This window comes from Cololabis saira, unplaced genomic scaffold, assembly GCF_033807715.1.
Source record: "Cololabis saira isolate AMF1-May2022 unplaced genomic scaffold, fColSai1.1 scf044, whole genome shotgun sequence".
In the NCBI taxonomy this organism is placed as follows: Eukaryota; Metazoa; Chordata; class Actinopteri; order Beloniformes; family Belonidae; genus Cololabis; species Cololabis saira.
In genome coordinates, this window is record NW_026906208.1 from 107501 (window position 1) to 128876 (window position 21376).

The following is a 21376-nucleotide window of genomic DNA, read 5'->3' on the forward strand; positions in this document are numbered from 1 at the left end:
CCTAACCTTAACCCTAAACCCTAGTCATTACCCTAACCCCTGACCCCTAACCTTAACCCCTAACCCCAACCCCTAACCCTAACCCTTGACCCCTGACCCTAACCTTAACCCTTAAACCCTAACCCAGAACCCTTACCCTAACCCCAACCCCTAACCCTAACCCTAACCCTTAAACTCTAACCCTAACCCTAACCCCTGACCCTAACCCTTATCCCAACCACATCCCAGCCTGGATCTACGAAGACGTTCACGACTCCACCCACCACCCTCCTCCTTCTCTCTTTCCCTCGTACTGCGTGGGAGCGAGAGGGGGCAGGATAACGGCCCGTCAAGGCGGGGGAGAGACCTGCCCCTATAAGGCAACTCTCCCTGGTCCTGTCCCCTCTCAACCAGATGTGAAGCCCTCTCAACCAGATGTGGAACTCTCTCAACCAGATGTGGAGCTTCCTCATCCCCGCCCTGGACCTGATCCCATCCCAACCTGGATCTACGAGGACATTCATGACTCCACCCATCACCTCCTCCTTCTTTTACTCCCTCGCTCTGCGTGGGAGTGTGAGAGGGGCAGGATAACGGCCCGTCAAGGCGGGGAAGAGACCTGCCCCTATAAGGCAACTCTTCCTGGTCCTGACCCCTCTCACCCAAATCTGTAACTGACCTTTTGTCTCTACTACTAATCAAACTTAAACTTGTTCATTGACCTGTTGTCTCCACTATTAATCTAACTTTAGGTGGATAGTACGGTCAAGAGAGCTATGACGACGTGCGCCGGCCTGTGCATTGCCTTTGGTCCCTGTAAACCACCGAGTCGACGGACGAGGTGGGGGGATCATCGAGAAACCTGAAAAATCTAACCCTAACCCTAACCCTAACCCTAACCCTAACCCTAACCCCCTAACCCTAACCCTAACCCTAACCCTAACCCTAACCCTAACCCTATCAAACGTTATTAGCGGAAGGGTAATTTACCCTTACCTCATTTTACCCCCTTAATCTAACCCTAACCCTAACCCTAACCCCCCTATCCTAACCCTAACCCTAACCCTAACCCTAACCCTAACCAACCCTAACCCTAACCCTAACCCTAACCCTAACCCTGACCCCTGACCCTAACCTTAACCCTTAAACCCTAACCCAGAACCCTTACCCTAACCCCAACCCCTAACCCTAACCCTTAAACTCTAACCCTAACCCTAACCCCTGACCCTAACCCTTATCCCAACCACATCCCAGCCTGGATCTACGAAGACGTTCACGACTCCACCCACCACCCTCCTCCTTCTCTCTTTCCCTCGTACTGCGTGGGAGCGAGAGGGGGCAGGATAACGGCCCCTCAAGGCGGGGGAGAGACCTGCCCCTATAAGGCAACTCTCCCTGGTCCTGTCCCCTCTCAACCAGATGTGAAGCCCTCTCAACCAGATGTGGAACTCTCTCAACCAGATGTGGAGCTTCCTCATCCCCGCCCTGGACCTGATCCCATCCCAACCTGGATCTACGAGGACATTTATGACTCCACCCATCACCTCCTCCTTCTTTTACTCCCTCGCTCTGCGTGGGAGTGTGAGAGGGGCAGGATAACGGCCCGTCAAGGCGGGGAAGAGACCTGCCCCTATAAGGCAACTCTTCCTGGTCCTGACCCCTCTCACCCAAATCTGTAACTGACCTTTTGTCTCTACTACTAATCAAACTTAAACTTGTTCATTGACCTGTTGTCTCCACTATTAATCTAACTTTCAGTGGATAGTACGGTCAAGAGAGCTATGACGACGTGCGCCGGCCTGTGCATTGCCTTTGGTCCCTGTAAACCACCGAGTCGACGGACGAGGTGGGGGGATCATCGAGAAACCTGAAAAATCTAACCCTAACCCAAATCTGTAATTGACCTGTTGTCTCTCCTCTACTACTAAGCAAACCTAAACTTGTAATTGACCTGTTGTCTCTCTACTACTAATCAAACTTTTAGTGGATAGTACGGTCAAGAGAGCCAAATGGACGACGTGCGCTGGCCTGTCGCATTGCCTTTGGTCCCTGTAAACCACCGAGTCGACGGACGAGGTGGGGGGATCATCGAGAAACCTGAAAAATCTAACCCTAACCCTAAACCCTAAACCCTAACCCTAACCCTAACCCTAACCCTAACCCTAACCCTACCCTAACCCACTAACCCTAACCCTAACCCTAACCCTAACCCTAACCCTACTGACAAAAGTACTTTAGTGCATACGGATCTCAACTGGATGTACGATGTGAGAGTGCAACACTACCTTCTGCGAACTCTGGTAACGCCTACGAGCGTTAGTAGGCAGTAGCGTATTGGTTTCCTGCAGGGAGCCGTTGAACACAAACCCTAACCCTAACCCTAACCCTAACCCTAATATAGGTACCCATCGACTCCAAATGGCCTGAAACGTGCTCCTAACTACTTTCTGGGTGAACCTTTTTCACCAAAACACTTAGTCAAATTTCAGGAAATTTTGCTCCATTCATTTTCAATGCGATACACATTTCCGGTCATAACTTCCGAACGGAAGGTCGTAGAGACTTGAAAACAGCTTCGTTGGAAAGCTAGACCCCGAAATAGGTCTGACGCGACCAGGTTTCGAAGCTCTAGGACCTTCCTATCAAAAGTTATTTAAAAAAAACACTTTTTACCCATGATCCTTTGCTCCAATCGCGAAAACGACACCGTCAGCCAGGTTTTGATTTGGGCCGGTGGGTTATAGGTACATATCGACTCCAAATGGCCTGAAACGTGCTCCTTAACACTTTCTGGAGGGTCGTTTTTGGACAAAACACAGTGTAATTCTCACACCAATTCGCGCCCATTCATTTCCTATGGGGGGACGTTTTGCCCTATATCTCCAGAACAGAAGGTCGGAGAGCTTCGAAACCCGAATCCGTCGGATATATTTAGGGGTCTAGCTCTCCAACAAGACCAACCACGAGTCTCTAAGACCTTCAGAAGCTGAGATAAAAAATATGATTTTTTTTTTTTTTGTTTAGATTTTCTCCCACTTCCCAAAGTCGTAGAAGGTCGAGAGTGGGCTCGTTGGAAAGCTAGACCCCTAATTATGTCTGACGCGAGCAGGTTCCGAAGCTCTACGACCTTCCTATCAAAAGTTATTCAAAAAAAACACTTTTTACCCATGATCCTTTGCTCCAATCGCGAAAACGACACCGTTTGCGAAGTAGCTATCACCTAGGAGCCCTATATATACATGCTAAGCTAAGTTATAGCTTGGTTAGCAAGTTTTAGCTTGCTAAGCTAGGCTAAGCTAACTTTGAGCCGGCTCAAAAGTGGCTATTACCCCCTATCCTAACCCTAACCCTAACCCTAATAAAATGAAAAAAATCATTTTCACAAGGATCATTTACATTTCACTGCTTGTACTCATTGGAAACGATGAAAACAATATAAAATAAACAATTTTCACAGGGTTTGTTAATTGAATTTAATTTTATTTGGCATAAAAAGGGTTAAAGTTGGGAAATCCCCCTCCGTGAAGGGAGGGGCGAGCAGCTTGGGAAATCCCCCTCCGGTAGGGGAGGGGGAGTAGCATGGGAGAGAATAAAAAGGGCTGAACCGAACATTGGAGCCTCATTCAGCTCCAGCTTCTCGAGTTGATCTGATACTGACGGAGCTTTGCAGAGCCACTTTTGCTAGCAAGCTTATAGTTATTTGGTGTGCTTGGCCTGAAGAAGAGCCTGCTCGGCTCGAAACGTCGCCTTTTCTTTTTTAGCACACCCTTCCTTTGTTGATTGTTTAGAAAATATTTTATTTTTGTTATTTGATCAAAAAAAACTTTTTTTCTTTATTATAAAATCCACTCGTGATAGTGATACATTTTATTTCATTTATTTGATTTTTGAAAAAAACCTTTTTTCTTTATTTTTACAATTCACTGAATGTAAAAATACATTTTATTCCATTGTTTGATCATAAAAACCTCTTTTCTGGGTTTTTATCTATTTAATTTGTTGATTTACAAACAGACAACATAAGAACCTTTTTTTTGAGTTTGTTGTTTCTGAGTTTGTTGTTTATTTAATTTGTTGATTTACAAACAGACATCATAAGAACCTTTCTTTTGAGTTTGTTGTTTCTGAGTTTGTTGTTTATTTAATTTGTTGATTTACAAACAGACAACATAAAAACCTTTTTTCTGAGTTTGTTGTTTATTTGATTTGTTGGTTTACAAACAAAAACAAGTTGTTTTCAAGCTGAATAATGGAGGATGGGTGGCACGAGGTACGCTACGGCAGACGCCGTCAGCGTGACCGTGCGCCTCCGGGGGACTCGGGTTACGGAAGGGCAGGGGGGATGGCCCGTGCACGCCCCTTCTCCGGCCGGAGAGGGGATCAGTCCCCTAATCCTAACCCTAACCCTAACCCCTAACCCCTAACCCTAACCCTAACCCTAACCCTAAACCCTAACCCTAAACCCTAACCCTAACCCTAACCCTAACCCACTACCTTCTGCGATCTCTGGTAACGCCAACGAGCGTTAGGAGGCAGTAGCGTATTGGTTTCCCGCAGGGAGCCGTTGACCACAAACCCTAACCCTAACCCCCTAACCCTAACCCTTCCCTCGCACAGCGTGGGAGTGAGAGGGACAGGGTAACAGCCCGGTCCGGCGGGGGAGAGTTCTGTCCGTCCCGACACCTCTCCCTGGCCCTGTCCCTTCTCCACATTTTTTTCACAATTTTTTTACAATTTTTTTTTCAGAACTATAAAGGACTCCATCCTTCTCTTTCCTTCCCTCGCACTGAGTGGGAGTGAGAGGGACAGGGTAACAGCCCGGTCCGGCGGGGGAAAGCGCTGTCCGTCCAGACACCTCTCCCTGGCCCTGTCCCTTCTCAAACCTTCTCCACTTTTTTACATTTTTTTACATTTTTTTTCCAGAACTCTGAGGGAGGCTCCCAAATTTTTACAAACATTATTTTATTATATATTTTTGTATATATATATATTTTTTTTTTTTTCCAGAAATCTAAGGGTGGTTCCCACTTTTTTACAAACACGTTATTTTCAGAGATCTAAGGGTGGTTCCCACTTTTGTACAAACAGATATTTCCAGAAATCTAAGGGTGATTCCCACATTTTTACAAACAGATATGATTTCCAGAACTCTAAGGGAGGTTCCCACGTTTTTACAAAGACATATTATTTCCAGAACTCTAAGGGAGGTCCCCACAATTTTACAAACACACAGGAACACACCTTTTTTCTCCAGAACTTAAAGGGGAGTTCCCATATTTTTACAAAATAATTTTTCCAGTACTCTGAGGGTGTCTCCATTTTGTTATGAACTTTGTTTTACTAAGGGATGGTGCGGAAATGGAACGGAGAGATGCGGACGACGTGCGCCGGCCAGTGCATTGCCTTTGAACCCTGTAAACTGCCCAGTCGTCGGACGAGGGTAGGGGGTTCATCGAGATAGCATCAAACAACTAACCCTAACCCTAACCACACAGGAGTAAGCTGTACTGGGTACACCCATTCTGGAGAATCTCAAGGACCACTGGGGCCAGACTAAAGAGTCCAACACTTACCATGTCTGTTATACTTACCCTAACCAGAGGTAAAAGAAATACAAAATCAGTCATCAGAAAGTGAATCAAACGACTCAAAATGGCCTGAAACGTGCTCCTTAACACTTTCTGGAGGGTCGTTTTTGGACAGAACACTTAGTGTAATTTTTACACCAATTCGCGCCCATTCATTTCCTATGGGGGGACGTTTTGCCCTATATCTCCAGAACAGAAGGTCGGAGAGCTTCGAAACCCGAATCCGTCGGATATATTTAGGGGTCTAGCTCTCCAACAAGACCAACCACGAGTCTCTACGACCTTCGGAAGCTGAGATATAAAATATGATTTTTTTCTTTTTTTCTTTTAGATTTTCTCCCACTTCCCAAAGTCGGAGTCGAGGGTGGGCTCGTTGGAAAGCTAGACCCCTAATTATGTCTGACGCGAGCAGGTTCCGAAGCTCTAGGACCTTCCTATCAAAAGTTATTAAAAAAAAACACTTTTTACCCATGATCCTTTGCTCCGATCGCGAAAACGACACCATTTTTGAAGTAGTTGTCACCTAGGAGCCGTATATATACGTTGCTAAGCTAAGTTATAGCTTGCTTAGCAAGTTATAGCTTGCTAAGCTAGGCTAAGCTAACTTTGAGCCGGCTCAAAAGTGGCTGTTACCCCCTATCCTAACCCTAACCCTAACCCTGACCGCCTGGGAATACCAGGTGCTGTAAGCATTTTCAACCAGCAGAGAGCGCTCTCGCTTAATCTACCTACACATATTTCAACGTGGTAACAGCGACAGCTCACGTCCTAAAGTGTTTTGCACATGGTTAAGGCACTTTAACTCCAACAAATAAAACCAACAAATCAATGACTTATATTCTATGACTTATCTTCAACTCCATATCAGAGGTATTTCAAGCTGCAGCTTCTGCTTACGGCCATACCAGCCTGGATGCGCCCGATCTCGTCTGATCTCGGAAGCTAAGCAGGGTCGGGCCTGGTTAGTACTTGGATGGGAGACCGCCTGGGAATACCAGGTGCTGTAGGCTTTTTCAACCAGCAGAGAACGGTCTCGCTTAATCTAGCCACACATATTTCAACGTGGTAACAGCGACAGCTCACGTCCTAAAGTGTTTTGCACATGGTTAAGGCACTTTAACTCCAACAAATAAAACCGACAAATCAATGACCTATATTCTATGACTTATCTTCAACTCCATATAAGAGGTATTTCAAGCTGCAGCTTCTGCTTACGGCCATACCAGCCTGGATGCGCCCGATCTCGTCTGATCTCGGAAGCTAAGCAGGGTCGGGCCTGGTTAGTACTTGGATGGGAGACCGCCTGGGAATACCAGGTGCTGTAAGCTTTTTCAACCAGCAGAGAGCGCTCTCGCTTAATCTACCCACACAAATTTCAACGTGGTAACAGCGACAGCTCATGTCCTAAAGTGTTTTGCACATGGTTAAGGCACTTTAACTCCAACAAATAAAACCAACAAATCAATGACTTATATTCTATGACTTATCTTCAACTCCATATAAGAGGTATTTCAAGCTGCAGCTTCTGCTTACGGCCATACCAGCCTGGATGCGCCCGATCTCGTCTGATCTCGGAAGCTAAGCAGGGTCGGGCCTTGTTAGTACTAGGATGGGAGACCGCCTGGGAATACCAGGTGCTGTAAGCTTTTTCAACCGGCAGAGAGCGCTCTCGCTTAATCTACCCACACATATTTCAACGTGGTAACAGCGACAGCTCACGTCCTAAAGTGTTTTGCACATGGTTAAGGCACTTTAACTCCAACAAATAAGTGCTTCTAAATTATTATCACCAACAAATCAATGACTTATATTATATGACTTATCTTCAACTCCATATAAGAGGTATTTCAAGCTGCAGCTTCAGCTTCAGCTTACGGCCATACCAGCCTGGATGCGCCCGATCTCGTCTGATCTCGGAAGCTAAGCAGGGTCCGGCCTGGTTAGTACTTGGATGGGAGACCGCCTGGGAATACCAGGTGCTGTAAGCTTTTTCAACCAGCAGAGAGCGCTCTCGCTTAATCTACCCACACATATTTCAACGTGGTAACAGCGACAGCTCACGTCCTAAAGTGTTTTGCACATGGTTAAGGCACTTTAACTCCAACAAATAAGCGCTTCTAAATTATTATCACCAACAAATCAATGACTTGTATTATATACTTATCTTCAACTCCATATCAGAGGTATTTCAAGCTGCAGCTTCTGCTTACGGCCATACCAGCCTGGATGCGCCCGATCTCGTCTGATCTCGGAAGCTAAGCAGGGTCGGGCCTGGTTAGTACTTGGATGGGAGACCGCCTGGGAATACCAGGTGCTGTAAGCTTTTTCAACCAGCAGAGAGCGCTCACGCTTAATCTACCCACACATATTTCAACGTGGTAACAGCGACAGCTCACGTCCTAAAGTGTTTTGCACATGGTTAAGGCACTTTAACTCCAACAAATAAAACCAACAAATCAATGACTTATATTCTATGACTTATCTTCAACTCCATATAAGAGGTATTTCAAGCTGCAGCTTCTGCTTACGGCCATACCAGCCTGGATGCGCCCGATCTCATCTGATCTCGGAAGCTAAGCAGGGTCGGGCCTTGTTAGTACTTGGATGGGAGACCGCCTGGGAATACCAGGTGCTGTAAGCTTTTTCAACCAGCAGAGAGCGCTCACGCTTAATCTACCCACACATATTTCAACGTGGTAACAGCGACAGCTCACGTCCTAAAGTGTTTTGCACATGGTTAAGGCACTTTAACTCCAACAAATAAAACCAACAAATCAATGACTTATATTCTATGACTTATCTTCAACTCCATATAAGAGGTATTTCAAGCAGCAGCTTCTGCTTACGGCCATACCAGCCTGGATGCGCCCAATCTAGTCTGATCTCGGAAGCTAAGCAGGGTCGGGCCTGGTTAGTACTTGGATGGGAGACCGCCTGGGAATACCAGGTGCTGTAAGCTTTTTCAACCAGCAGAGAGCGCTCTCGCTTAATCTACCCACACATATTTCAACGTGGTAAGAGCGACAGCTCACGTCCTAAAGTGTTTTGCACATGGTTAAGGCACTTTAACTCCAACAAATAAAACCAACAAATCAATGACTTATATTCTATGACTTATCTTCAACTCCATATCAGAGGTATTTCAAGCTGCAGCTTCTGCTTACGGCCATACCAGCCTGGATGCGCCCGATCTCGTCTGATCTCGGAAGCTAAGCAGGGTCGGGCCTGGTTAGTACTTGGATGGGAGACCGCCTGGGAATACCAGGTGCTGTAAGCTTTTTCAACCAGCAGAGAGCGCTCACGCTTAATCTACCCACACATATTTCAACGTGGTAACAGCGACAGCTCACGTCCTAAAGTGTTTTGCACATGGTTAAGGCACTTTAACTCCAACAAATAAAACCAACAAATCAATGACTTATATTCTATGACTTATCTTCAACTCCATATAAGAGGTATTTCAAGCTGCAGCTTCTGCTTACGGCCATACCAGCCTGGATGCGCCCGATCTCATCTGATCTCGGAAGCTAAGCAGGGTCGGGCCTTGTTAGTACTTGGATGGGAGACCGCCTGGGAATACCAGGTGCTGTAAGCTTTTTCAACCAGCAGAGAGCGCTCACGCTTAATCTACCCACACATATTTCAACGTGGTAACAGCGACAGCTCACGTCCTAAAGTGTTTTGCACATGGTTAAGGCACTTTAACTCCAACAAATAAAACCAACAAATCAATGAATTATATTCTATGACTTATCTTCAACTCCATATAAGAGGTATTTCAAGCAGCAGCTTCTGCTTACGGCCATACCAGCCTGGATGCGCCCAATCTAGTCTGATCTCGGAAGCTAAGCAGGGTCGGGCCTGGTTAGTACTTGGATGGGAGACCGCCTGGGAATACCAGGTGCTGTAAGCTTTTTCAACCAGCAGAGAGCGCTCTCGCTTAATCTACCCACACATATTTCAACGTGGTAAGAGCGACAGCTCACGTCCTAAAGTGTTTTGCACATGGTTAAGGCACTTTAACTCCAACAAATAAAACCAACAAATCAATGACTTATATTCTATGACTTATCTTCAACTCCATATCAGAGGTATTTCAAGCTGCAACTTCTGCTTACGGCCATACCAGCCTGGATGCGCCCGATCTCGTCTGATCTCGGAAGCTAAGCAGGGTCGGGCCTGGTTAGTACTTGGATGGGAGACCGCCTGGGAATACCAGATGCTGTAAGCTTTTTCAACCAGCAGAGAACGGTCTCGCTTAATCTAGCCACACATATTTCAACGTGGTAACAGCGACAGCTCACGTCCTAAAGTGTTTTGCACATGGTTAAGGCACTTTAACTCCAACAAATAAAACCAACAAATCAATGACTTATATTAAATTGACTTATCTTCAACTCCATATAAGAGGTATTTCAAGCTGCAACTTCAGCTTACGGCCATACCAGCCTGGATGCGCCCGATCTCGTCTGAACTCGGAAGCTAAGCAGGGTCGGTCCTGGTTAGTACTTGGATGGGAGACCGCCTGGGAGTAACAGGTGCTGTAAGCTTTTTCAACCAGCAGAGAGCGCTCTCGCTTAATCTACCCACACATATTTCAACGTGGTAACAGCGACAGCTCACGTCCTAAAGTGTTTTGCACATGGTTAAGGCACTTTAACTCCAACAAATAAAACCAACAAATCTATAACTTATATTCTATGACTTATCTTCAACTCCATACAAGAGGTATTTCAAGCTGCAGCTTCTGCTTACGGCCATACCAGCCTGGATGCGCCCGATCACGTCTGATCTCGGAAGCTAAGCAGGGTCGGGCCTGGTTAGTACTTGGATGGGAGACCGCCTGGGAATACCAGGTGCTGTAAGCTTTTTCAACCAGCAGAGAACGGTCTCGCTTAATCTACCCACACATATTTCAACGTGGTAACAGCGACAGCTCACGTCCTAAAGTGTTTTGCACATGGTTAAGGCACTTTAACTCCAACAAATAAGCGCTTCTAAATTATTATCACCAACAAATCAATGACTTGTATTATATACTTATCTTCAACTCCATATAAGAAGTATTTCAAGCTGCAGCTTCAGCTTACGGCCATACCAGCCTGGATGCGCCCGTTCTCGTCTGATCTCGGAAGCTAAGCAGGGTCGGGCCTGGTTAGTACTTGGATGGGAGACCGCATGGGAATACCAGGTGCTGTAAGCTTTTTCAACCAGCAGAGAGCGCTCTCGCTTAATCTACCCACACATATTTCAACGTGGTAAGAGCGACAGCTCACGTCCTAAAGTGTTTTGCACATGGTTAAGGCACTTTAACTCCAACAAATAAAACCAACAAATCAATGACTTATATTCTATCACTTATCTTCAACTCCATATAAGAGGTATTTCAAGCTGCAGCTTCTGCTTACGGCCATACCAGCCTGGATGCGCCCGATCTCGTCTGATCTCGGAAGATAAGCAGGGTCGGGCCTTGTTAGTACTTGGATGGGAGACCGCCTGGGAATACCAGGTGCTGTAAGCTTTTTAAACCAGCAGAGAGCGCTCTCGCTTAATCTACCCACACATATTTCAACGTGGTAACAGCGACAGCTCACGTCCTAAAGTGTTTTGCACATGGTTAAGGCACTTTAACTCCAACAAATAAGTGCTTCTAAATTATTATCACCAACAAATCAATGACTTATATTATATGACTTATCTTCAACTCCATATAAGAGGTATTTCAAGCTGCAGCTTCAGCTTCAGCTTACGGCCATACAAGCCTGGATGCGCCCGATCTCGTCTGATCTCGGAAGCTAAGCAGGGTCGGGCGTGGTTAGTACTTGGATGGGAGACCGCCTGGGAATACCAGGTGCTGTAAGCTTTTTCAACCAGCAGAGAGCGCTCTCGCTTAATCTACCCACACATATTTCAACGTGGTAATAGCGACAGCTCACGTCCTAAAGTGTTTTGCACATGGTTAAGGCACTTTAACTCCAACAAATAAGCGCTTCTAAATTATTATCACCAACAAATCAATGACTTGTATTAAATACTTATCTTCAACTCCATATCAGAGGTATTTCAAGCTGCAACTTCTGCTTACGGCCATACCAGCCTGGATGCGCCCGATCTCGTCTGATCTCGGAAGCTAAGCAGGGTCGGGCCTGGTTAGTACTTGGATGGGAGACCGCCTGGGAATAACAGGTGCTGTAAGCTTTTTCAACCAGCAGAGAACGGTCTCGCTTAATCTAGCCACACATATTTCAACGTGGTAACAGCGACAGCTCACGTCCTAAAGTGTTTTGCACATGGTTAAGGCACTTTAACTCCAACAAATAAAACCAACAAATCTATAACTTATATTCTATGACTTATCTTCAACTCCATACAAGAGGTATTTCAAGCTGCAGCTTCTGCTTACGGCCATACCAGCCTGGATGCGCCCGATCTCGTCTGATCTCGGAAGCTAAGCAGGGTCGGGCCTGGTTAGTACTTGGATGGGAGACCGCCTGGGAATACCAGGTGCTGTAAGCTTTTTCAACCAGCAGAGAGCGCTCTCGCTTAATCTACCCACACATATTTCAACGTGGTAACAGCGAAAGCTCACGTCCTAAAGTGTTTTGCACATGGTTAAGGCACTTTAACTCCAACAAATAAGCGCTTCTAAATTATTATCACCAACAAATCAATTAATTATATTCTATGACTTATCTTCAACTCCATACAAGAGGTATTTCAAGCTGCAGCTTCTGCTTACGGCCATACCAGCCTGGATGCGCCCGATCTCGTCTGATCTCGGAAGCTAAGCAGGGTCGGGCCTGGTTAGTACTTGGATGGGAGACCGCCTGGGAATACCAGGTGCTGTAAGCTTTTTCAACCAGCAGAGAACGGTCTCGCTTAATCTAGCCACACATATTTCAACGTGGTAACAGCGACAGCTCACGTCCTAAAGTGTTTTGCACATGGTTAAGGCACTTTAACTCCAACAAATAAAACCAACAAATCAATGACTTATATTCTATGACTTATCTTCAACTCCATATAAGAGGTATTTCAAGCTGCAGCTTCTGCTTACGGCCATACCAGCCTGGATGCGCCCGATCTCGTCTGATCTCGGAAGCTAAGCAGGGTCGGGCCTGGTTAGTACTTGGATGGGAGACCGCCTGGGAATACCAGGTGCTGTAAGCTTTTACAACCAGCAGAGAGCGCTCTCGCTTAATCTACCCACACATATTTCAACGTGGTAACAGCGACAGCTCACGTCCTAAAGTGTTTTGCACATGGTTAAGGCACTTTAACTCCAACAAATAAGCGCTTCTAAATTATTATCACCAACAAATCAATGACTTGTATTATATACTTATCTTCAACTCCATATAAGAAGTATTTCAAGCTGCAGCTTCAGCTTACGGCCATACCAGCCTGGATGTGCCCGATCTCGTCTGATCTCGGAAGCTAAGCAGGGTCGGGCCTGGTTAGTACTTGGATGGGAGACCGCCTGGGAATACCAGGTGCTGTAAGCTTTTTCAACCAGCAGAGAGCGCTCTCGCTTAATCTACCCACACATATTTCAACGTGGTAACAGCGACAGCTCACGTCCTAAAGTGTTTTGCACTTGGTTAAGGCACTTTAACTCCAACAAATAAAACCGACAAATCAAAGACTTATATTCTATGACTTATCTTCAACTCCATATAAGAGGTATTTCAAGCTGCAGCTTCTGCTTACAGCCATACCAGCCTGGATGCGCCCGATCTCGTCTGATCTCGGAAGCTAAGCAGGGTCGGGCCTGGTTAGTACTTGGATGGGAGACCGCCTGGGAATACCAGGTGCTGTAAGCTTTTTCAACCAACAGAGAGCGCTCTCGCTTAATCTACCCACACATATTTCAACGTGGTAACAGCGACAGCTCACGTCCTAAAGTGTTTTGCACATGGTTAAGGCACTTTAACTCCAACAAATAAAACCAACAAATCAATGACTTATATTATATGACTTATCTTCAACTCCATATAAGAGGTATTTCAAGCTGCAACTTCTGCTTACGGCCATACCAGCCTGGATGCGCCCGATCTCATCTGAACTCGGAAGCTAAGCAGGGTCGGGCCTGGTTAGTACTTGGATGGGAGACCGCCTGGGAATACCAGGTGCTGTAAGCTTTTTCAACCAGCAGAGAGCGCTCTCGCTTAATCTACCCACACATATTTCAACGTGGTAACAGCGACAGCTCACGTCCTAAAGTGTTTTGCACATGGTTAAGGCACTTTAACTCCAACAAATAAAACCAACAAATCTATAACTTATATTCTATGACTTATCTTCAACTCCATACAAGAGGTATTTCAAGCTGCAGCTTCTGCTTACGGCCATACCAGCCTGGATGCGCCCGATCTCGTCTGATCTCGGAAGCTAAGCAGGGTCGGGCCTGGTTAGTACTTGGATGGGAGACCGCCTGGGAATACCAGGTGCTGTAAGCTTTTTCAACCAGCAGAGAACGCTCTCGCTTAATCTACCCACACATATTTCAACGTGGTAACAGCGACAGCTCACGTCCTAAAGTGTTTTGCACATGGTTAAGGCACTTTAACTCCAACAAATTAAACCAACAAATCAATGACTTATATTCTATGACTTATCTTCAACTCCATATCAGAGGTATTTCAAGCTGCAACTTCTGCTTACGGCCATACCAGCCTGGATGCGCCCGATCTTGTCTGATCTCGGAAGCTAAGCAGGGTCGGGCCTGGTTAGTACTTGGATGGGAGACCGCCTGGGAATACCAGGTGCTGTAAGCTTTTTCAACCAGCAGAGAACGGTCTCGCTTAATCTAGCCACACATATTTCAACGTGGTAACAGCGACAGCTCACGTCCTAAAGTGTTTTGCACATGGTTAAGGCACTTTAACTCCAACAAATAAAACCAACAAATCAATGACTTATATTATATGACTTATCTTCAACTCCATATAAGAGGTATTTCAAGCTGCAACATCAGCTTACGGCCATACCAGCCTGGATGCGCCCGATCTCGTCTGATCTCGGAAGCTAAGCAGGGTCGTGCCTGGTTAGTACTTGGATGGGAGACCGCCTGGGAATACCAGGTGCTGTAAGCTTTTTCAACCAGCAGAGAGCGCTCTCGCTTAATCTACCCACACATATTTCAACGTGGTAACAGCGACAGCTCACGTCCTAAAGTGTTTTGCACATGGTTGAGGCACTTTAACTCCAACAAATAAAACCAACAAATCTATAACTTATATTCTATGACTTATCTTCAACTCCATACAAGAGGTATTTCAAGCTGCAGCTTCTGCTTACGGCCATACCAGCCTGGATGCGCCCGATCTCGTCTGATCTCGGAAGCTAAGCAGGGTCGGGCCTGGTTAGTACTTGGATGGGAGACCGCCTGGGAATACCAGGTGCTGTAAGCTTTTTCAACCTGCAGAGAACGCTCTCGCTTAATCTACCCACATATATTTCAACGTGGTAACAGCGAAAGCTCACGTCCTAAAGTGTTTTGCACATGGTTAAGGCACTTTAACTCCAACAAATAAGCGCTTCTAAATTATTATCACCAACAAATCAATGACTTATATTCTATGACTTATCTTCAACTCCATATAAGAGGTATTTCAAGCTGCAGCTTCTGCTTACAGCCATACCAGCCTGGATGCGCCCGATCTCGTCTGATCTCGGAAGCTAAGCAGGGTCGGGCCTGGTTAGTACTTGGATGGGAGACCGCCTGGGAATACCAGGTGCTGTAAGCTTTTTCAACCAACAGAGAGCGCTCTCGCTTAATCTACCCACACATATTTCAACGTGGTAACAGCGACAGCTCACGTCCTAAAGTGTTTTGCACATGGTTAAGGCACTTTAACTCCAACAAATAAAACAAACAAATCAATGACTTATATTATATGACTTATCTTCAACTCCATATAAGAGGTATTTCAAGCTGCAACTTCAGCTTACGGCCATACCAGCCTGGATGCGCCCGATCTCATCTGAACTCGGAAGCTAAGCAGGGTCGGGCCTGGTTAGTACTTGGATGGGAGACCGCCTGGGAATACCAGGTGCTGTAAGCTTTTTCAACCAGCAGAGAACGCTCTCGCTTAATCTACCCACACATATTTCAACGTGGTAACAGCGACAGCTCACGTCCTAAAGTGTTTTGCACATGGTTAAGGCACTTTAACTCCAACAAATTAAACCAACAAATCAATGACTTATATTCTATGACTTATCTTCAACTCCATATCAGAGGTATTTCAAGCTGCAACTTCTGCTTACGGCCATACCAGCCTGGATGCGCCCGATCTTGTCTGATCTCGGAAGCTAAGCAGGGTCGGGCCTGGTTAGTACTTGGATGGGAGACCGCCTGGGAATACCAGGTGCTGTAAGCTTTTTCAACCAGCAGAGAACGGTCTCGCTTAATCTAGCCACACATATTTCAACGTGGTAACAGCGACAGCTCACGTCCTAAAGTGTTTTGCACATGGTTAAGGCACTTTAACTCCAACAAATAAAACCAACAAATCAATGACTTATATTATATGACTTATCTTCAACTCCATATAAGAGGTATTTCAAGCTGCAACATCAGCTTACGGCCATACCAGCCTGGATGCGCCCGATCTCGTCTGATCTCGGAAGCTAAGCAGGGTCGTGCCTGGTTAGTACTTGGATGGGAGACCGCCTGGGAATACCAGGTGCTGTAAGCTTTTTCAACCAGCAGAGAGCGCTCTCGCTTAATCTACCCACACATATTTCAACGTGGTAACAGCGACAGCTCACGTCCTAAAGTGTTTTGCACATGGTTGAGGCACTTTAACTCCAACAAATAAAACCAACAAATCTATAACTTATATTCTATGACTTATCTTCAACTCCATACAAGAGGTATTTCAAGCTGCAGCTTCTGCTTACGGCCATACCAGCCTGGATGCGCCCGATCTCGTCTGATCTCGGAAGCTAAGCAGGGTCGGGCCTGGTTAGTACTTGGATGGGAGACCGCCTGGGAATACCAGGTGCTGTAAGCTTTTTCAACCTGCAGAGAACGCTCTCGCTTAATCTACCCACATATATTTCAACGTGGTAACAGCGAAAGCTCACGTCCTAAAGTGTTTTGCACATGGTTAAGGCACTTTAACTCCAACAAATAAGCGCTTCTAAATTATTATCACCAACAAATCAATGACTTATATTATATGACTTATCTTCAACTCCATATAAGAGGTATTTCAAGCTGCAGCTTCTGCTAACGGCCATACCAGCCTGGATGCGCCCGATCTCGTCTGATCTCGGTAGCTAAGCAGGGTCGGGCCTGGTTAGTACTTGGATGGGAGACCGCCTGCGAATACCAGGTGCTGTAAGCTTTTTCAACCAACAGAGAGCGCTCTCGCTTAATCTACCCACACATATTTCAACGTGGTAACAGCGACAGCTCACGTCCTAAAGTGTTTTGCACATGGTTAACGCAGTTTAACTCCAACAAATAAGCGCTTCTAAATTATTATCACCAACAAATCAATGACTTGTATTATATACTTATCTTCAACTCCATATAAGAAGTATTTCAAGCTGCAGCTTCAGCTTACGGCCATACCAGCCTGGATGCGCCCGATCTCGTCTGATCTCGGAAGCTAAGCAGGGTCGGGCCTGGTTAGTACTTGGATGGGAGACCGCCTGGGAATACCAGGTGCTGTAAGCTTTTTCAACCAGCAGAGAGCGCTCTCGCTTAATCTACCCACACATATTTCAACGTGGTAAGAGCGACAGCTCACGTCCTAAAGTGTTTTGCACATGGTTAAGGCACTTTAACTCCAACAAATAAAACCAACAAATCAATGACTTATATTCTATGACTTATCTTCAACTCCATATCAGAGGTATTTCAAGCTGCAACTTCTGCTTACGGCCATACCAGCCTGGATGCGCCCGATCTCGTCTGATCTCGGAAGCTAAGCAGGGTCGGGCCTGGTTAGTACTTGGATGGGAGACCGCCTGGGAATACCAGGTGCTGTAAGCTTTTTCAACCAGCAGAGAACGCTCTCGCTTAATCTACCCACACATATTTCAACGTGGTAACAGCGACAGCTCACGTCCTAAAGTGTTTTGCACATGGTTAAGGCACTTTAACTCCAACAAATAAGCGCTTCTAAATTATTATCACCAACAAATCAATGACTTGTATTATATGACTTATCTTCAACTCCATATAAGAAGTATTTCAAGCTGCAGCTTCAGCTTACGGCCATACCAGCCTGGATGCGCCCGATCTCGTCTGATCTCGGAAGCTAAGCAGGGTCGGGCCTGGTTAGTACTTGGATGGGAGACCGCCTGGGAATACCAGGTGCTTTAAGCTTTTTCAACCAGCAGAGAGCGCTCTCGCTTAATCTACCCACACATATTTCAACGTGGTAAGAGCGACAGCTCACGTCCAAAAGTGTTTTGCACATGGTTAAGGCACTTTAACTCCAACAAATAAAACCAACAAATCAATGACTTATATTCTATGACTTATCTTCAACTCCATATAAGAGGTATTACAAGCTGCAGCTTCAGCTTATGGCCATACCAGCCTGGATGCGCCCGATCTCGTCTGATCTCGGAAGCTAAGCAGGGTCGGGCCTGGTTAGTACTTGGATGGGAGACCGCCTGGGAATACCAGGTGCTGTAAGCTTTTTCAACCAGCAGAGAACGCTCTCGCTTAATCTACCCACACATATTTCAACGTGGTAACAGCGACAGCTCACGTCCTAAAGTGTTTTGCACATGGTTAAGGCACTTTAACTCCAACAAATAAAACCAACAAATCAAGGACTTATATTCTATGACTTATCTTCAACTCCATATCAGAGGTATTTCAAGCTGCAACTTCTGCTTACGGCCATACCAGCCTGGATGCGCCCGATCTCGTCTGATCTCGGAAGCTAAGCAGGGTCGGGCCTGGTTAGTACTTGGATGGGAGACCGCCTGGGAATACCAGGTGCTGTAAGCTTTTTCAACCAGCAGAGAACGGTCTCGCTTAATCTAGCCACACATATTTCAACGTGGTAACAGCGACAGCTCACGTCCTAAAGTGTTTTGCACATGGTTAAGGCACTTTAACTCCAACAAATAAAACCAACAAATCAATGACTTATATTCTATGACTTATCTTCAACTCCATATAAGAGGTATTTCAGGCAGCAGCTTCTGCTTACGGCCATACCAGCCTGGATGCGCCCAATCTCGTCTGATCTCGGAAGCTAAGCAGGGTCGGGCCTGGTTAGTACTTGGATGGGAGACCGCCTGGGAATACCAGGTGCTGTAAGCTTTTTCAACCAGCAGAGAACGCTCTCGCTTAATCTACCCACACATATTTCAACGTGGTAACAGCGACAGCTCACGTCCTAAAGTGTTTTGCACATGGTTAAGGCACTTTAACTCCAACAAATAAGCGCTTCTAAATTATTATCACCAACAAATCAATGACTTATATTATATGACTTATCTTCAACTCCATATAAGAGGTATTTCAAGCTGCAGCTTCTGCTAACGGCCATACCAGCCTGGATGCGCCCGATCTCGTCTGATCTCGGAAGCTAAGCAGGGTCGGGCCTGGTTAGTACTTGGATGGGAGACCGCCTGGGAATACCAGGTGCTGTAAGCTTTTTCAACCAACAGAGAGCGCTCTCGCTTAATCTACCCACACATATTTCAACGTGGTAACAGCGACAGCTCACGTCCTAAAGTGTTTTGCACATGGTTAACGCAGTTTAACTCCAACAAATAAGCGCTTCTAAATTATTATCACCAACAAATCAATGACTTGTATTATATACTTATCTTCAACTCCATATAAGAAGTATTTCAAGCTGCAGCTTCAGCTTACGGCCATACCAGCCTGGATGCGCCCGATCTCGTCTGATCTCGGAAGCTAAGCAGGGTCGGGCCTGGTTAGTACTTGGATGGGAGACCGCCTGGGAATACCAGGTGCTGTAAGCTTTTTCAACCAGCAGAGAGCGCTCTCGCTTAATCTACCCACACATATTTCAACATGGTAAGAGCGACAGCTCACGTCCTAAAGTGTTTTGCACATGGTTAAGGCACTTTAACTCCAACAAATAAAACCAACAAATCAATGACTTATATTCTATGACTTATCTTCAACTCCATATCAGAGGTATTTCAAGCTGCAACTTCTGCTTACGGCCATACCAGCCTGGATGCGCCCGATCTCGTCTGATCTCGGAAGCTAAGCAGGGTCGGGCCTGGTTAGTACTTGGATGGGAGACCGCCTGGGAATACCAGGTGCTGTAAGCTTTTTCAACCAGCAGAGAACGGTCTCGCTTAATCTAGCCACACATATTTCAACGTGGTAACAGCAACAGCTCACGTCCTAAAGTGTTTTGCACATGGTTAAGGCACTTTAACTCCAACAAATAAGCGCTTCTAAATTATTATCACCAACAAATCAATTAATTATATTCTATGACTTATCTTCAACTCCATATAAGAGGTATTTCAAGCTGCAGCTTCAGCTTCAGCTTACGGCCATACAAGCCTGGATGCGCCCGATCTCGTCTGATCTCGGAAGCTAAGCAGGGTCGGGCGTGGTTAGTACTTGGATGGGAGACCGCCTGGGAATACCAGGTGCTGTAAGCTTTTTCAACCAGCAGAGAGCGCTCTCGCTTAATCTACCCACACATATTTCAACGTGGTAATAGCGACAGCTCACGTCCTAAAGTGTTTTGCACATGGTTAAGGCACTTTAACTCCAACAAATAAGCGCTTCTAAATTATTATCACCAACAAATCAATGACTTGTATTAAATACTTATCTTCAACTCCATATCAGAGGTATTTCAAGCTGCAACTTCTGCTTACGGCCATACCAGCCTGGATGCGCCCGATCTCGTCTGATCTCGGAAGCTAAGCAGGGTCGGGCCTGGTTAGTACTTGGATGGGAGACCGCCTGGGAATAACAGGTGCTGTAAGCTTTTTCAACCAGCAGAGAACGGTCTCGCTTAATCTACCCACACATATTTCAACGTGGTAACAGCGACAGCTCACGTCCTAAAGTGTTTTGCACATGGTTAAGGCACTTTAACTCCAACAAATAAGTGCTTCTAAATTATTATCACCAACAAATCAATGACTTATATTATATGACTTATCTTCAACTCCATATAAGAGGTATTTCAAGCTGCAGCTTCAGCTTCAGCTTACGGCCATACAAGCCTGGATGCGCCCGATCTCGTCTGATCTCGGAAGCTAAGCAGGGTCGGGCGTGGTTAGTACTTGGATGGGAGACCGCCTGGGAATACCAGGTGCTGTAAGCTTTTTCAACCAGCAGAGAGCGCTCTCGCTTAATCTACCCACACATATTTCAACGTGGTAATAGCGACAGCTCACGTCCTAAAGTGTTTTGCACATGGTTAAGGCACTTTAACTCCAACAAATAAGCGCTTCTAAATTATTATCACCAACAAATCAATGACTTGTATTAAATACTTATCTTCAACTCCATATCAGATGTATTTCAAGCTGCAACTTCTGCTTACGGCCATACCAGCCTGGATGCGCCCGATCTCGTCTGATCTCGGAAGCTAAGCAGGGTCGGGCCTGGTTAGTACTTGGATGGGAGACCGCCTGGGAATAACAGGTGCTGTAAGCTTTTTCAACCAGCAGAGAACGGTCTCGCTTAATCTAGCCACACATATTTCAACGTGGTAACAGCGACAGCTCACGTCCTAAAGTGTTTTGCACATGTGTGAGAAAGTGAGCAACCCCTCCCCTTCTCACCATCACCGGACTTGTTTTAATATGTGTGGCAGAGTGGA

General features: G+C 45.9%; 46 non-coding genes across 46 annotated transcripts; all 46 read left to right on the forward strand.

Moving 5' to 3' along the window:
- The first annotated feature begins 6458 nt into the window (after positions 1-6458).
- Positions 6459-6577, forward strand: LOC133433263 (5S ribosomal RNA). The gene has a single exon (XR_009777476.1). It is a non-coding gene; the product is annotated as a 5S ribosomal RNA (ribosomal RNA).
- A 199-nt stretch (positions 6578-6776) lies between these two features.
- Positions 6777-6895, forward strand: LOC133433311 (5S ribosomal RNA). The gene has a single exon (XR_009777522.1). It is a non-coding gene; the product is annotated as a 5S ribosomal RNA (ribosomal RNA).
- Positions 6896-7094: 199 nt separating this feature from the next.
- On the forward strand, positions 7095-7213 carry LOC133433470 (5S ribosomal RNA). Its single transcript, XR_009777675.1, has one exon. It is a non-coding gene; the product is annotated as a 5S ribosomal RNA (ribosomal RNA).
- Positions 7214-7436: 223 nt separating this feature from the next.
- Positions 7437-7555, forward strand: LOC133433545 (5S ribosomal RNA). The gene has a single exon (XR_009777747.1). It is a non-coding gene; the product is annotated as a 5S ribosomal RNA (ribosomal RNA).
- A 216-nt stretch (positions 7556-7771) lies between these two features.
- On the forward strand, positions 7772-7890 carry LOC133433322 (5S ribosomal RNA). Its single transcript, XR_009777533.1, has one exon. It is a non-coding gene; the product is annotated as a 5S ribosomal RNA (ribosomal RNA).
- Positions 7891-8089: 199 nt separating this feature from the next.
- On the forward strand, positions 8090-8208 carry LOC133433420 (5S ribosomal RNA). Its single transcript, XR_009777627.1, has one exon. It is a non-coding gene; the product is annotated as a 5S ribosomal RNA (ribosomal RNA).
- A 199-nt stretch (positions 8209-8407) lies between these two features.
- LOC133432968 (5S ribosomal RNA) lies at positions 8408-8526 on the forward strand. The gene has a single exon (XR_009777201.1). It is a non-coding gene; the product is annotated as a 5S ribosomal RNA (ribosomal RNA).
- A 199-nt stretch (positions 8527-8725) lies between these two features.
- Positions 8726-8844, forward strand: LOC133433333 (5S ribosomal RNA). The gene has a single exon (XR_009777544.1). It is a non-coding gene; the product is annotated as a 5S ribosomal RNA (ribosomal RNA).
- Positions 8845-9043: 199 nt separating this feature from the next.
- Positions 9044-9162, forward strand: LOC133433421 (5S ribosomal RNA). The gene has a single exon (XR_009777628.1). It is a non-coding gene; the product is annotated as a 5S ribosomal RNA (ribosomal RNA).
- A 199-nt stretch (positions 9163-9361) lies between these two features.
- LOC133432970 (5S ribosomal RNA) lies at positions 9362-9480 on the forward strand. The gene has a single exon (XR_009777203.1). It is a non-coding gene; the product is annotated as a 5S ribosomal RNA (ribosomal RNA).
- A 199-nt stretch (positions 9481-9679) lies between these two features.
- Positions 9680-9798, forward strand: LOC133433480 (5S ribosomal RNA). The gene has a single exon (XR_009777684.1). It is a non-coding gene; the product is annotated as a 5S ribosomal RNA (ribosomal RNA).
- Positions 9799-9998: 200 nt separating this feature from the next.
- On the forward strand, positions 9999-10117 carry LOC133433559 (5S ribosomal RNA). The gene has a single exon (XR_009777761.1). It is a non-coding gene; the product is annotated as a 5S ribosomal RNA (ribosomal RNA).
- Positions 10118-10316: 199 nt separating this feature from the next.
- On the forward strand, positions 10317-10435 carry LOC133433232 (5S ribosomal RNA). Its single transcript, XR_009777446.1, has one exon. It is a non-coding gene; the product is annotated as a 5S ribosomal RNA (ribosomal RNA).
- A 216-nt stretch (positions 10436-10651) lies between these two features.
- LOC133433514 (5S ribosomal RNA) lies at positions 10652-10770 on the forward strand. The gene has a single exon (XR_009777718.1). It is a non-coding gene; the product is annotated as a 5S ribosomal RNA (ribosomal RNA).
- A 199-nt stretch (positions 10771-10969) lies between these two features.
- LOC133433579 (5S ribosomal RNA) lies at positions 10970-11088 on the forward strand. Its single transcript, XR_009777780.1, has one exon. It is a non-coding gene; the product is annotated as a 5S ribosomal RNA (ribosomal RNA).
- A 223-nt stretch (positions 11089-11311) lies between these two features.
- Positions 11312-11430, forward strand: LOC133432999 (5S ribosomal RNA). Its single transcript, XR_009777231.1, has one exon. It is a non-coding gene; the product is annotated as a 5S ribosomal RNA (ribosomal RNA).
- Positions 11431-11646: 216 nt separating this feature from the next.
- LOC133433326 (5S ribosomal RNA) lies at positions 11647-11765 on the forward strand. The gene has a single exon (XR_009777537.1). It is a non-coding gene; the product is annotated as a 5S ribosomal RNA (ribosomal RNA).
- A 199-nt stretch (positions 11766-11964) lies between these two features.
- LOC133433345 (5S ribosomal RNA) lies at positions 11965-12083 on the forward strand. Its single transcript, XR_009777555.1, has one exon. It is a non-coding gene; the product is annotated as a 5S ribosomal RNA (ribosomal RNA).
- A 217-nt stretch (positions 12084-12300) lies between these two features.
- LOC133433356 (5S ribosomal RNA) lies at positions 12301-12419 on the forward strand. The gene has a single exon (XR_009777566.1). It is a non-coding gene; the product is annotated as a 5S ribosomal RNA (ribosomal RNA).
- Positions 12420-12618: 199 nt separating this feature from the next.
- LOC133433367 (5S ribosomal RNA) lies at positions 12619-12737 on the forward strand. The gene has a single exon (XR_009777577.1). It is a non-coding gene; the product is annotated as a 5S ribosomal RNA (ribosomal RNA).
- Positions 12738-12953: 216 nt separating this feature from the next.
- LOC133433288 (5S ribosomal RNA) lies at positions 12954-13072 on the forward strand. Its single transcript, XR_009777500.1, has one exon. It is a non-coding gene; the product is annotated as a 5S ribosomal RNA (ribosomal RNA).
- A 199-nt stretch (positions 13073-13271) lies between these two features.
- LOC133433199 (5S ribosomal RNA) lies at positions 13272-13390 on the forward strand. Its single transcript, XR_009777415.1, has one exon. It is a non-coding gene; the product is annotated as a 5S ribosomal RNA (ribosomal RNA).
- Positions 13391-13589: 199 nt separating this feature from the next.
- Positions 13590-13708, forward strand: LOC133432928 (5S ribosomal RNA). The gene has a single exon (XR_009777163.1). It is a non-coding gene; the product is annotated as a 5S ribosomal RNA (ribosomal RNA).
- A 199-nt stretch (positions 13709-13907) lies between these two features.
- Positions 13908-14026, forward strand: LOC133433379 (5S ribosomal RNA). The gene has a single exon (XR_009777588.1). It is a non-coding gene; the product is annotated as a 5S ribosomal RNA (ribosomal RNA).
- Positions 14027-14225: 199 nt separating this feature from the next.
- Positions 14226-14344, forward strand: LOC133433398 (5S ribosomal RNA). The gene has a single exon (XR_009777607.1). It is a non-coding gene; the product is annotated as a 5S ribosomal RNA (ribosomal RNA).
- A 199-nt stretch (positions 14345-14543) lies between these two features.
- LOC133433517 (5S ribosomal RNA) lies at positions 14544-14662 on the forward strand. Its single transcript, XR_009777721.1, has one exon. It is a non-coding gene; the product is annotated as a 5S ribosomal RNA (ribosomal RNA).
- Positions 14663-14861: 199 nt separating this feature from the next.
- On the forward strand, positions 14862-14980 carry LOC133433390 (5S ribosomal RNA). Its single transcript, XR_009777599.1, has one exon. It is a non-coding gene; the product is annotated as a 5S ribosomal RNA (ribosomal RNA).
- Positions 14981-15197: 217 nt separating this feature from the next.
- On the forward strand, positions 15198-15316 carry LOC133433200 (5S ribosomal RNA). Its single transcript, XR_009777416.1, has one exon. It is a non-coding gene; the product is annotated as a 5S ribosomal RNA (ribosomal RNA).
- A 199-nt stretch (positions 15317-15515) lies between these two features.
- Positions 15516-15634, forward strand: LOC133433175 (5S ribosomal RNA). Its single transcript, XR_009777394.1, has one exon. It is a non-coding gene; the product is annotated as a 5S ribosomal RNA (ribosomal RNA).
- A 199-nt stretch (positions 15635-15833) lies between these two features.
- LOC133433399 (5S ribosomal RNA) lies at positions 15834-15952 on the forward strand. The gene has a single exon (XR_009777608.1). It is a non-coding gene; the product is annotated as a 5S ribosomal RNA (ribosomal RNA).
- A 199-nt stretch (positions 15953-16151) lies between these two features.
- On the forward strand, positions 16152-16270 carry LOC133433520 (5S ribosomal RNA). The gene has a single exon (XR_009777723.1). It is a non-coding gene; the product is annotated as a 5S ribosomal RNA (ribosomal RNA).
- Positions 16271-16469: 199 nt separating this feature from the next.
- On the forward strand, positions 16470-16588 carry LOC133433401 (5S ribosomal RNA). The gene has a single exon (XR_009777610.1). It is a non-coding gene; the product is annotated as a 5S ribosomal RNA (ribosomal RNA).
- A 217-nt stretch (positions 16589-16805) lies between these two features.
- Positions 16806-16924, forward strand: LOC133433558 (5S ribosomal RNA). The gene has a single exon (XR_009777760.1). It is a non-coding gene; the product is annotated as a 5S ribosomal RNA (ribosomal RNA).
- Positions 16925-17140: 216 nt separating this feature from the next.
- LOC133433414 (5S ribosomal RNA) lies at positions 17141-17259 on the forward strand. The gene has a single exon (XR_009777622.1). It is a non-coding gene; the product is annotated as a 5S ribosomal RNA (ribosomal RNA).
- A 199-nt stretch (positions 17260-17458) lies between these two features.
- Positions 17459-17577, forward strand: LOC133433426 (5S ribosomal RNA). The gene has a single exon (XR_009777633.1). It is a non-coding gene; the product is annotated as a 5S ribosomal RNA (ribosomal RNA).
- Positions 17578-17794: 217 nt separating this feature from the next.
- LOC133433501 (5S ribosomal RNA) lies at positions 17795-17913 on the forward strand. Its single transcript, XR_009777706.1, has one exon. It is a non-coding gene; the product is annotated as a 5S ribosomal RNA (ribosomal RNA).
- Positions 17914-18112: 199 nt separating this feature from the next.
- Positions 18113-18231, forward strand: LOC133433249 (5S ribosomal RNA). The gene has a single exon (XR_009777463.1). It is a non-coding gene; the product is annotated as a 5S ribosomal RNA (ribosomal RNA).
- A 199-nt stretch (positions 18232-18430) lies between these two features.
- LOC133433437 (5S ribosomal RNA) lies at positions 18431-18549 on the forward strand. The gene has a single exon (XR_009777644.1). It is a non-coding gene; the product is annotated as a 5S ribosomal RNA (ribosomal RNA).
- Positions 18550-18748: 199 nt separating this feature from the next.
- Positions 18749-18867, forward strand: LOC133433481 (5S ribosomal RNA). Its single transcript, XR_009777685.1, has one exon. It is a non-coding gene; the product is annotated as a 5S ribosomal RNA (ribosomal RNA).
- Positions 18868-19084: 217 nt separating this feature from the next.
- On the forward strand, positions 19085-19203 carry LOC133433305 (5S ribosomal RNA). The gene has a single exon (XR_009777516.1). It is a non-coding gene; the product is annotated as a 5S ribosomal RNA (ribosomal RNA).
- Positions 19204-19419: 216 nt separating this feature from the next.
- Positions 19420-19538, forward strand: LOC133433449 (5S ribosomal RNA). Its single transcript, XR_009777655.1, has one exon. It is a non-coding gene; the product is annotated as a 5S ribosomal RNA (ribosomal RNA).
- Positions 19539-19737: 199 nt separating this feature from the next.
- Positions 19738-19856, forward strand: LOC133433461 (5S ribosomal RNA). The gene has a single exon (XR_009777666.1). It is a non-coding gene; the product is annotated as a 5S ribosomal RNA (ribosomal RNA).
- A 223-nt stretch (positions 19857-20079) lies between these two features.
- Positions 20080-20198, forward strand: LOC133433000 (5S ribosomal RNA). Its single transcript, XR_009777232.1, has one exon. It is a non-coding gene; the product is annotated as a 5S ribosomal RNA (ribosomal RNA).
- Positions 20199-20414: 216 nt separating this feature from the next.
- On the forward strand, positions 20415-20533 carry LOC133433327 (5S ribosomal RNA). Its single transcript, XR_009777538.1, has one exon. It is a non-coding gene; the product is annotated as a 5S ribosomal RNA (ribosomal RNA).
- Positions 20534-20756: 223 nt separating this feature from the next.
- Positions 20757-20875, forward strand: LOC133433001 (5S ribosomal RNA). The gene has a single exon (XR_009777233.1). It is a non-coding gene; the product is annotated as a 5S ribosomal RNA (ribosomal RNA).
- Positions 20876-21091: 216 nt separating this feature from the next.
- LOC133433328 (5S ribosomal RNA) lies at positions 21092-21210 on the forward strand. The gene has a single exon (XR_009777539.1). It is a non-coding gene; the product is annotated as a 5S ribosomal RNA (ribosomal RNA).
- The last annotated feature ends 166 nt before the right edge of the window (positions 21211-21376 follow it).